Source organism: Eschrichtius robustus, chromosome 12, assembly GCF_028021215.1.
Source record: "Eschrichtius robustus isolate mEscRob2 chromosome 12, mEscRob2.pri, whole genome shotgun sequence".
Taxonomy (NCBI): domain Eukaryota; kingdom Metazoa; phylum Chordata; class Mammalia; order Artiodactyla; family Eschrichtiidae; genus Eschrichtius; species Eschrichtius robustus.
The window spans coordinates 106138026-106150533 of NC_090835.1; the positions used below are offsets into that span (position 1 = coordinate 106138026).

A 12508-nucleotide genomic window follows, 5' to 3' on the forward strand; every position below is an offset into this window, starting at 1 on the left:
CGGCTGAGGGTCAGGAGCGGGGTGGGAGGGGGATGGGCTGTGTCTTGCGCTCTGTGGCGCCATCAGTACCACCAGAGGAGGTAGCAGCTCCCCGCCCCCCTGACCCCAGCCGAATTCATTTGGACGGGAGCCTCTGAAACAGTGGCCCAGGCATCCTGTCTGTTTCAGGCTTGAATTCCACCCAGAAAGATTTGGGGCCAGCTGAGGTCTGGGCACGTACACTTGGTGCTGTGTTTGGAATATCCCGGAGTAAATACCGTCTTCATCTAAGTCAGTTAAACCCACAGTTCTGTGGTCCAGGCAGTCTGGGGAGACAGGAATCATAAAGCCTTGACTCCTGGGCGTAAGGACTTTAACACGCAGACGTGAGGAAAAAGCTTCACACAACACAGCATGTAAGACAAGTGCAAAGTGCTGTGGACTTCCATCCGGGTGAAGATTTTGCAGGGAAGGGACTATGAAACCAGATGACTAGGCCAGGGAGGGCTTCTCCCTCTGAGAAGAGGCCTCTTGATGGAGTACCAGACAGGTGGACAGAGCAGCCTGGACACACAAAGGAAGGGACGGTGAGAGGTCAGGGGAAGCTGGTCTCAGCCTCTCCTCCCTGGAGCGTCTGGGATGGTCTTCCCAGGTTTGATGTGACCCCTCCTGCACACGAGTTTCTGCTCAAGGTACTAAGTGGAATAGTCAAGAAAGCAAACTATGGGACGACGGAGCAATGCCTTTGACGTCTTGACAGACAGCGATTTCCACCAGCCACACTTTCAGTCACATAGGAGGGTAAAATGAAGAAGTTTTAGATATTCAAGCTCTAAAAACAAATACTTCTCAAAAAGCCTTGATCATAAAGCCAAGGAGGATGTGCTCCATCAAAAAGAGGAAGTAAATCAGAAAGAAGACCTGAGATACAGGAAACATGGCGTGGAACCCACGGGGCAGGTGGAGGGGGTTCCCAGGGTTTCAGCCACGCATGACAGCGAGACACCAACCCCGACTTGGGCAGGCAGATGGCTGCAGGACGTGTGTATTCAAGAGGCTGGAATTATTAGAATGCCTCTGAACATTCGGGATGTGTGTCCTGGTTTCTGGTTTAGGCATGTAAGGAGCTTAGAAGTCACCACTCCACGCTAACAGCAAGTAAAAGGTCAAACAAACTGAAAAAATCAACAGCTCTCCTTAGAACGGCCAGAGAAGTAAGGTCATAGGGCAAACTGCTGCCCCCCCAAAACTGGAGAGACAGACAGCTGGATACAGAGCATCACAACTTACAGCAGAAACCGGACACTTGGACTGTAATTAGTGAATGACTTCAGCTCAGTGTGGGCAACTCTGAGATCCAAAAGCTCCAGAGGACTCAGTCACGGGTGGGGGGTTTGGGGGCGCACACTTTTGTGAGTTTCACCTCCAGAAGCTCAATCAGGTTCCCACTGTAAATATCAAAGAAAAATCCCTTCCCGCTTCCAGCAGGGGGAGGGGAAAGGAGACCATCTGGAATACACCAGAACACTCCGTCCCTCTCAACAAGGTCTGCTCTCAGAAGACACTAGTTATCCAGAGCCTGACCTGCTGGGCTGCTATCAGAGCCAAGCTGACCCGAGGGAAGGGACACCCCAGCTCCAGCCCCCTCTAGCCGTCCCGTCGCACATAAGCGGGGAGGGAAAAACCCTGAGAAACACCTCTGCAGCTCACAGGCCAGGGGCAGAGGTTCTAAAAGACTTTCACCTGGTGTATCATGGCCAGCTATCGAGAAAAATATTATAGGGCAGAGCAAAAGGCAAAAAACACAATTTGAAGAGACAGAGAAAACATTGGAACCAGACATGGCAGGGGTGTTAGAACAACCATTAGATAATTCATTAGGCTAGGACCTAAAAATGCTAAGGGCTTAATGGATAAAGTAAACAGCATGTGAGAACAGATGGGTGACGTAAGCAGAGAGACAGAAATCCTAAGAAAGACCCAAAAAGAAATGCTGGAGATCAAAAACCCTGTACCCGACATGAAGAATGCCTTTGATGGGCTTATTGGTAGACTGGCCCCGGCTGAGTAAAGATGTGAGGAAAGTGCAAGCCATATGGAGCTCGAGGTGAAAGGAAAAACAGTCATCCTGACCCTCCACCACACACACACACACACACACACACAGCTTTCTGTTCCCCTGACCCCTGGAGCTAAACGACCCAGCTGAGGAGCACCCAGGGCAGGGCTGCGCCCCTGATCCTGGGAAAAAAGGGATGGGCAGGTCCGCCTTTGCCCTCAGATGGTTCTGAAATGGGCCATATAAACTGCTTCAAATAAATTAACCAAGAACATAAGAATAAGAGCAGGTTATTTATTGAGGTCTAAGTGTTTTACAAATACAGACTCATTTCATCCTCCCTTTGATCTCCAGTGCTATGGTTACCCCTATTTATAGGAGAGGGTATTTATAGTTTCCATCAGTTTGCCTCAAATCACACAGCAAAGAAGAAGCCGGGCTGGGACCGGAACCCCGACGGTCTGGGGGCTTGGGGACCAAATCCACGCCCACGACTCCGGGCCACAACGCTGTGACCCGGGTCAGAGCAGCCTTGACCCTCACTGCCGTCCACCGCGCGCCCGGCGAGGCTTCCAGCCGGCCCAGCAGAGCCAGGCAACCTTAGAACCACTCCGAAACCCACCCAACGACCGAGAAAAACGCCAGCCCCAGAAGGACCACATCCGCACAGCGCCAAGCCTCGGTCGGTCTTTACTGAATTTCAGGGCAGAGGCCAAGGCCACCGGAGCGCGCCGGCGGGGGCGCGGACTTGGCGTCAGCGGACCGTGCAGCCGTCCCAGCGCTCCCCGGGGTCGTAGGGCTCCCAGCGGCGGGCGGGGAACAGGCGCTGGTTCTGCTCGCGCCGCCTGCGCAGCGCCGCCTCGCCCGCGTGCGACTCGTCCTCCTCCAGGGGGGCGTCGCTGCGCAGCCGCACGCCGTCGTGCACGTCGAAGGCGAAGAGCGGCCCGCAGTTGCCGCGCGCCTGCGCCACCATCCGGTCGTAGGAGGTGTGGTCGTGCGGCCGGATCCGCGCAGCTCGCGGAAGGCGGGGCGCCGCGCCATCCGGGCCTCGCTGAGCAGCTGCCGCGTGGCCCCGCCCCTGTGGATGCGCGCGGCGCGCCGGGGCCCGCAGCCGCCCCAGGAGCAGGAGGTCGCCTCCACCTCCGCGCGCCCGCGGTCCGGCAGGAAGCTCGTGTCCGCGGCCGCGTCCTTGCTCTCGGGGTCGCCCCCCTCGGGGTCCTCGTCGCCGTCGTCGGGCGGGAAGGACAGGCCGCAGATCCGGCGCCGCCGCCGCCCCCGCCGTTCGCGCTGCGGCCGCTGCCTCTCGCGCGGGCGCACCAGGGCCTCGTGCCGCGCCTTCCTGTCGTTCGGGGTCAGCAGCCCCACGGTGCTCCGCTTCGGCTCGGCGTCCGCCGCGTCGCAGTGGGCGAGACCTTCCGGCCCACCTTGGCCTTGCTGACGGTCTCCTCGGCGACGCGCTGCTTCAGGACCTGCATGTGCTTCTGCTTCTCGCGCTGGCTGAGCGGGTGCAGGGCTCGGCCGGCCCGCGCGTGGAGCCCTGGTACCGAGCCGTCCCGCCCGCCGGCTCCCCCGGGCCACGCGCGCCGCGTGCTCTCGACCCCGGCCTGGGAGCTCCGAGCCACCGCGTGGACTCCGCAGCGGGGAACAGAAGCACGGAGCTCTGGAGGGGCCAGAGTGACAGCTCGGCCAACGGTCCAGATGGACGCGTTCCAACAGAATGGAATGTTCTGGAGCTGCGCTGACCCACGTGCAGCCGTACGGGGCTTATTGAGCACGAGGCGCTGGTTTTTCACTTTATTTCAATTGATCTAAATTTCAGTAACCACATGTGACTGTGGCTCTCATGCTGGACGGTGCAAGTCTGGGAGCTGCACGTGGACAGGGTTGGTCTGCCCAGCAGACTCTTACCTGTCCGGGTACCCACTCAAGCACGGACATGCAAGAGTCAGAGCAGCCGGAGAGCCGACCTGCCCTGGACCGGAGCCTGGCTTCGTGTGTGCTGACCGCAGGAAGACAGAGTGTGAACGAAAAGCCCCTCTCTCCTCAGCCAGGTACATGGCTCCGCTCGGGCACAGAAGCCAGTGAGGGGAGAAGGGTCAGGCAGAAGCATCTTCCAGTACCTCCCTGGAGGCTGTGATGTCAGCTGCGCTCCCATCAGTCTGTTACGGGCGGGGCGGGGCCGTGCTAGTTGCTGTTCCTACACCTCGCTTAAGAGTCATCCCTGCAGTATCTGTCTGTCCCCCTGGTGCCCAGCGCTCAAGTTCCCAGAAGCAGTGTGGCCACAGCCCTTGCTGGGGGAGCCGAAGGGGACAGAGGGGATCTGAGCACAAAACTGGCTTCTTGGCGTTTTAACCAAAGCAGAGTGAGGCCCTCCTAATCCATTGACCTCACCCTGAGCCAACCGCCCTCCCTTGGGACCAGACCTGTCCTGCCTCGGGCACCACGGCTCCATCCCCCACTGGCCCCACCCCCATAAGCTCTGGACGTTGTCTCATCCAGCCATCCTGCCCCACTGTGACCCCCTGGAATGCAGCAGCTCATTGACTCCCAAACCCTCGGCTGCCCCTGGGAAGCTTCCCATCGCCTTCTTGCCCCACCCTGGAACCTGCTGTTCCCCGAGGACCACTTACTTCTCCCTGCGGCCCCCGAAAGGAGAGACGTTCTCCCCGTCATCTCAAAGTCTGAAAGTGGGTTGAGCATCCTTGCTGTTTCAAAAACATTTCTTCTGTTTCCCTTAAAAACTCCCAGCTCCCTTGAAGCTCATGCAACCCAGCGATACTCTCCCTGCTGTGGCTGACCTCTCTGGAGTGCCCTGTCCTCCTGAATCCTTGAGGATTGGCACCTGGCTTACCTGCCTTCTTCCTCCATCCCCATCCCGCATCGTCCTGGATGCCGTCCGCATCACCTACCCACCACCCTGACGACCTTCCTCTCCTCCACACCCAGTTCTTATCACTACCCGTCAGTGCCCATCTCCAAAATCTTAACCTCCAAAATCCCCTCCTTTCCTGTCACTTAACTCCATTACCCAAACTCTAACTGCCCTCTGAGAGCTCGAGACCCCCCCATCCAAAGACCCCGTCACCTCTCCAGTGTCACCATACACTCATATGCTTCCTCGCTCCTTGCCCACCAGAGAGTCACAGATTACTGACTCTCTCGTGCTCCTTTCCTTCCTGTAATTCTCACCTGAAAGAACTCTGATCCTGGTTAAACCTTGCCTGTCTTCTCGTCCCCTGAACCCAGGCAGCTGAATATTGCTGGAGAAAGTGGCAAGGCTGCTGCTGGCTCGTCCCCCTTTAAATTCAGGACCTTAGCTCTCCAAATGGGACTCAAAACTGCCTAGAGATTCTCCTACTGCCCCAGAGAGGCCGTTCCGTTCCCCCAGACACCTACTTCTTACTTCCTTCTGTCCCTCCTCACCCTCCAGCACTCTCTCGCCTCTCCCCACCCCCAAGCTGCCTGGTAAAATTTACCACTGGAGGAAAACACACAGGTGGTCTGGATAATAGAATCCTCCCCCCTCCCAAATTTTATGACGCAAAAACTATACTCAGTCTGGTTAGATCTCTTCTGTACAGCAGTTTCCCCCAAATATATGTTCTGCGAAAAAGGGTTGTGAGTCTTTGATGTGCTTGTTCCCGCTGTGCCTCTCCAAGGGTGGGTAGAGTATTTCATGTTCCCCAGAAGTTTTGGATCATTAAAGGTTTCTCGCCCTACAGAGTACCCGTTAACATTTCCAAAACCAGCGCTTCCTGGCATCTTGTCTGGAGAAGATGGCTGTGAAATACATGCCAGCTTCTCCGCCTGGCCCTTCTAGAAGCAGCAGTGCCCGTGAGCACAGCCTCAGCGAGAAACCCTGTATCACATGAGGGTAGAACATGGCACCTACGTGCCCAGGAGAAAGTAGGGCGGTGGTACTGCTCACCAAACTGGCCAAACGAGAAATCTAGGTGATTTCCTGGACTGCTGTCCTTCACAGTAGTCAGTGACCGCCCCCACCCCCAGATCGTTTATAGGTTTTCCGTTTCTCTCCTTTCCCACCACTTGCCTTAACCCAGGCATTGTGCTCTTTCCCCACCTAAAGCCCACAGGTGCCCTGTCGGCATATTCTCAATCTTGTGTACACTGTCCAGGGATCCTCGTAAGAAGGGAACCTGGTAATGTCGCTCTGCTCCTTGAAAATCTCCTCCAACTCTCCCGTTAAGATCAAATGAGAGTCCTTCCTTTTCCTCCCAGGTCTCTAATAACGGGCCCCCCCCCACCATCTCCCACCGCCCCACACCACCCGGCATCCAGCAGCCACCCGGAACTTTCCACTGTTCCTGAACAGAGCTGTTCCCTTTGGGGACACTCTTCCTACAAGTCCTGCTCCTGCCGGGGGTCCCTCAGGACCTCCCACAGACAACCTGCAGCTCCCAGCACAGCCCCTCTCAGATGCACAAAGCTACCAACTCCCTCAGGTCTCCAGGCTCCCCGAATCATAACCTTTCTTAGACGTAATACAAATCGGACTGCTTGGCGGCCTCCTTTCTCAGTTAGATAAGCCAACCAGTCACGCTTTAATCCAATCAACTCCAGTATGGCCACAGCCACCGTGACTGCCCTTCCTCCCATCTAATCACAGTCTGAATGTCAGTGTCGTCCCCAGACCTCATCATCCCGCTTCCGATAAGCCGGCGTCCGTCCTCTCAACTCAATCACAGTCTCTGTGCACCATAGCCAGCCGGCCCCCAGAATTAACAAGGTTACTCTCAAACTCCTCGAAAAGGTTGGCAGGAGGAAGCAGATCTATCTTAAGAGTCTGAAATCCTGATTTTAAGAATATTCCCCACACGTTCCCAGATGCTAACCGCTTGTGACCTCAATCCTCGATGAAAAGCAAAATGCTACTGCCTTAAACTCTTTTTCAACTTTATCTACGGATAACAGTAAGAGAAGAGGGGCCGGAACAGCAGTCTGCTTCAGTGAATCTGAAATGCCGATTAAATAAGCAAATTTTAATTTAGAGAAAATGTAATCTACTCCAGGCTTAGTTACAAGGTGAAACAAACATGCAAACGAACAGCAGCAAATTTTTAAAATTCCACAAAACTAAAAGCTACTGCCTTAACTATTTTAACAGAAAAAAACCCCCTCAGTTTCCATTGCAAACAACAACAACCAATCCAAACAGGACACCTCTGGTCATGCTTGCTTTTCAGCTTACCTTCCACCAGTCTGAATTCTGATCTTAGGTGATAATCCAACAAGTGGCCGGTATCCTCCCCTCCCCAGAGTCAGCCCTGCATGAACACTGATGGTGGACCAGCGTCTGCAGGGGCCCGGGTTGGGTCCAGGCTGTGTCTCCTGATGGCCTCATCACTCAGGGAGCCCTCCAGCAGCCATCACCATATTGCTAACTAGTTGTTCAAGCAAAGCTGCAGGACCTGTCAACCAGACGCCAAAAGGAGCTTCAACCATATACATGTGTTAGCATACGGTATTTGTTTTTCTCTTTCTGACTTACTTCACTCTGTATGACAGACTCTAGGTCCATCCACCTCACTACAAATAACTCAGTTTCGTTTCTTTTTATGGCTGAGTAATAGTCCAGTGTATATATGTGCCACATCTTCTTTATCCATTCATCTGTCGATGGACAGTTAGGTTGCTTCCATGTCCTGGCTATTGTAAATAGAGCTGCAGTGAACATTGTGGTACATGACTCTTTTTGAATTATGGTTTTCTCAGAGTCTATGCCCAGGAGTGGGATTGCTGGGTCATATGGTAGTTCTATTTTTAGTATTTTAAGGAACCTCCATACTGTTCTCCATAGTGGCTGTATCTAAAAAAGGAAAAGAAGGTTCTGACGAACCTATGGGCAGGACAGGAATAAAGACGCAGACGTAGAGAATGGACTTGAGGACACAAGGAGGGGGAAGGGTAAGCTGGGACGAAGTGAGAGAGTGGCATGGGCATATATACACTACCAAATGTAAAATAGCTAGCTAGTGGGAAGCAGCCGCATAGCACAGGGAGATCAGCTCGGTGCTTTGTGGCCACCTAGAGGGGTGGGATAGGGAGGGTGGGAGGGAGATGCAAGAGGGAGGAGATATGGGGATATATGTGTACGTATAGCTGATTCACTTTGTTATACAGCAGAAACTAACACACCATTGTAAAGCAATTATACTCCAGTAAAGATGTTAAAAAAAAAAAAAAAAGAAATAACAAATGGAGCTCCAACCAACCAGTGCATGACCTCTACAGACCAAAAGTCCTTTATAGGTGTTTAGAAATGAGTACAAAGATGATTGTATTGCATACTTTCTAATCGGGGCTAAAAAATGTCTTCCAGCATTTGCTGGAGAGAAATCCAGTATTTGGGGAAGCCGCAAGTCACGGGAAGAACCCTCACATGTTCAGAGACGGGGAAGTAAATACAAAATACATCAGATGGAAAAAGCTTGGACAGACAACCCATGACTTCTACTGTATATATATTCACTGGGAAAAAATCATTTAAAAAAAACTAATAGAAGGTGCCACAGACTTCAAAATAGATTCTGCACCATAAATGTCTCTTGAGTTTTGTGAGATTTAAATTTTTTCTTTAGTTTTTTTCAAAGTAATACATATGTGTGGTTTAAAAAGGAAAGTTGTGCTAAAAGGATTATTGTAACAAACAAAGCAACAGCACGGAGTTCCCAGTTTGTCACTCTTTTCCCTGGAGGCAACCACTTTTAATCCTTCCAGATGTTTTTTTCTCATGTTTACCTTCTTTTTTTTTCAATTCTTATGCTGTTGTTTTGTGACTGATCAATTTTACTTTATCTATTGACTTCTTCTTATGGTAGATGAAGATTAGTTTTTCCCTACGATAGATTCAAATGTCCAGCCAACTCATGTGAAGAAGAGAGTGTTATGGAGGTGGTTAGTATTCAAGCCAGATAAGAAAAATGCAAGGAGTTAAATTATGCACCAATCTTAATCATAAATATAGTGGCAAAAGTCTCAGATAAAATATTGGCTAATTGAATCTAGCAGTTTATGAATATATATGTATGAATGGACAAAATAAGCTTTATTCAAAGACAGCTCAACACTAGAATCTGTACCTTCATTTTTTTTTTTTTTTTTTACTGCATTAATAACATCTCAGTACCTGCAGATAAAACTCAAAAAAAAAGAAAAAAAAATAGCAAACTAGAGGAGAACTTCCTTAACTTGATAAAAGGAATTTTGGAGAGACCTGTGGCAAAGGTCATATGTAGTAGCATACTTTTAGGTCTTTTACATTTTTCTCAAAACTAGAATTATGGGGAGTTTTCGTCTGTACCCAGATGGCTGCAGACGGGGGGAGGTAACAGGTTCCCTGGGCACTTGGTGCGTGAAGGGCGGGAGCAGAGGAAGCTCTGACCCTCTTTCTAGTTCTAAAGGTGGTACATCTTTTGCTTCTCATTGCAAAGCACCACCTGAAGCCCTGCTTTTGGAAGTATCGCCAGAGAAGTGAGGGAACGAGACAGAGAACAGATGAACAACGGTGGCAAGGAGCTCACAGAGAAAAAGAAAAAGCCAGAGGTCTGCCTAGAAGAGAAGGTATTCTAGACCACTCAGCGCTGCCCTCCGCCCCCTGCACGCTTGCAGGGACCCAGAAGAGGGAAACAGGTAGGAAGCATTCCGACACCACACTGGCACCCTTTTCCCCAGGTCACCCTTTTGGAAAGCGCAGTGAGTGTGGCGTTTTTACGCTGCGTCTGAGAAGGCACCACCCAGTCAGGGCCCCCAGGTGGGGGCTGAGGTCAACTCTGGCCCTGGGTCAGCCAGGGCCGCCTCTTGCTCTGTTGTTGTCCCCGACGAAGGTTATTGGTACCTGAATGCCACCTGCTCTTCTGGCTTTGCTGAAGGCAGACAGTTCAGCTCAGGGCAGAGGGACAGCAGTGGGACAGATCAGTTACCCCAGACCTTTATGTTCTCCCTCCTGGCGTGATCATGGGTAGAGAACTCATCAGCAGGAGCGGGGCCTGCCGCTTTGCTGGACCCTTGGCCAGGCCCAGGGACAGCCAGGACTGACCCACTCCCAGACGGCACTGAGCCCCCAGCACAGGAGAACGGTGGGGTGACAGCAGGAACACCTGTCTCTGGGGTTGCTTCTCGGAAGGCCCCTGTAGGGTTCATGGATAATGAGACCAGAGCGGGGAGATTACCCCAAGATGCCAACTTCATGGCCCTGGAGGTGGATGGGAGCCCAGTACACTCAGAAAATTGAATTCTGAGATAAGAAAATGTCTGAACCTAGAGCTGGCTTTGGGTGAGCAGGGAAGGACCAGGCGCTTTTGGGGGATCCCTGAAGGTAAAGCCAGAACAGTGCGGCCATGACTCCCGTGTCAAATGGAGAAATCTCATTCACGGTGTGAATGTGCTCACCCCGTCTTTTACGGGGTCCCTGACCACATCCCCGCAACCAAGACATATGTACTGTCTTACTCTACCCGAACTTGTTCCTGAACTTTCATTTTCTAGACAACTCCTTCACACCAGCCAGCGCTCCTGGACGTCTGCCCTGTGCCTGCCCAGGGGGTCACTGCCCCATAGCACCTGGAGCTTTTGATAAAACCACTCACGCTCCAAGCCAGCTACCCAGGCGGTGGGTCTGTATCTCATGGGAAGCCAGCCTGGTTAATAATCTTCCTGAGGCCATCACGACCCTCCAGGGATCCACCAGCCCCGGGGGAGTTTTGATATCACCTGTGGTCACTGTTATGGGTTTCACTTGGTCCATCACCATTAGGGTTTATTTTTCAAACGGATTGTAAACCTGGAAGATACTCCCCCATTGACAGGATGGCTGTGCAGTGCAGGGACAGGACAATTAATGCTCAGGCCCCGGACAGGTCACAACTGACACACACACACACCCTTCCCCCGCTGTTGGTTTTGACCCCTCTGCTGAGTTGTATCTTCTGCCAGGAGTACCACTGTTTGTGGTAACAAATCACAAAAGAAGAAACAACCTCATGGGTATCTGTTCTTGCCACCCATCACTTTAATTTGGGTCCAAATAAGTAAAAGACATGAGCTAGTTGCTAAAAATTTATCTTCAGTTATAATTTGAGATAGGCTTCTCCCAAAGCTTTTTAAAATTTACATTCAGTGCAATTCTCTCTTTTTGGTGTACAGTTATGTGAGTTTTTAAAATTTTTAATACATCCTTTGTTACAAATTTTTTTAATTGAAATATAGTTGACTTGTAATATTGTGTTAGTTTCAGGTGTACAGCAAAGTGATTCAGTTATATATATATTTTTTCACATTATTTTCCATTATTGGTTATTAGAAGATGTTGAATGTTGTTCCCTGTGTTACACAGTAAATCCTTGTTGCTCATCTATTTTATGTATAGTAGTTTGTGTCTGTTAATCCCATACTCCTAATTTATCCCTCCCCCTTCCTTTTCATAACCATAGTTTGTTTTCTATGTCTGAGAGTCTGTTTCTGTTTTGTATATAGATTCATTTGTATTAATTTTTTAGATTCTACATATAAGTGATATCATATGATATTTGTCTTTCTCTGTCTGGCTTACTTCACTTAGTATGATAATCTTTAAGTCCGTTCATGTTGCTGCAAAATGGCATTATTTCATTTTTTATGGCTTAGTAATACTCCATTGTGTGTGTGTGTGTGTGTGTGTGTGTGTGTGTGTATACCACATCTTCTTTATCCGCTCATCTGTCGATGGACACTTAGGTTGCTTCCATGTCTTGGCTATTGTAAATAGTGCTGTTATGAATACTGGTGTGCATGTATCTTTTCAAATGAAGAGTTTTCGTCTTTTCTGGCTATATGCCCAGGAGTGGGATTGCTGGATCATATGGAGCTTTATTTTTAGTTTTTTAAGGAACTTCTATACTGTTTTCCATAGTGGCTGCACCAATTTACTTTCCCACCAACAGTGCAGGAGGGTTCCCTTTTCTCCACACCCTCTCCAGCATTTATTATTTGTAGACTTTTTGATGATGGCCATTGGAAGATGTACTTTTTAACTCCCTTCACCCATGTTGCCCCTACCTTCCCCACTTATGGTAACCAACATTCTGTTCTCTGTATCCATGAGCTTGGTGTTCTTTGTTTTTGTTTTTTTGTTTTTTTACATTCCACATGTAAGTGAGATCACACAGTATTTGTCTTTCTCTGTCTGACTTACTTCACTTAACGTAATGCTCTCAAAGTCTGTGTTGTCACGAATAGCAGGATTTCCTTCTTTTTTATGGCTAAATGCTATTCTATTGTATATATATACCACATTTTCTTTATCCATTTGTCCATCTTGTATCCATGTCTTGGTTACTGTAAACAATGCTGCAATGAACATAAGGGCACAGACATCTTTTCAAGATAGTGATTTCCTTTCCTTCAGATAAATACCCAGAAGAGGAACTGCTGGATCATATGGTAGTTCTATTTTTAATTTTTTGAGGAACCTCC

The 12508-nt window shown here is 50.3% G+C and overlaps 1 long non-coding RNA gene across 1 annotated transcript; it reads left to right on the forward strand.

Moving 5' to 3' along the window:
• The first annotated feature begins 3151 nt into the window (after window positions 1-3151).
• On the forward strand, window positions 3152-11121 carry LOC137773887 (uncharacterized). Its single transcript, XR_011075744.1, has 3 exons — window positions 3152-4089; window positions 7316-7520; window positions 9490-11121. It is a non-coding gene; the product is annotated as an uncharacterized lncRNA (long non-coding RNA).
• Window positions 11122-12508: the final 1387 nt, after the last annotated feature.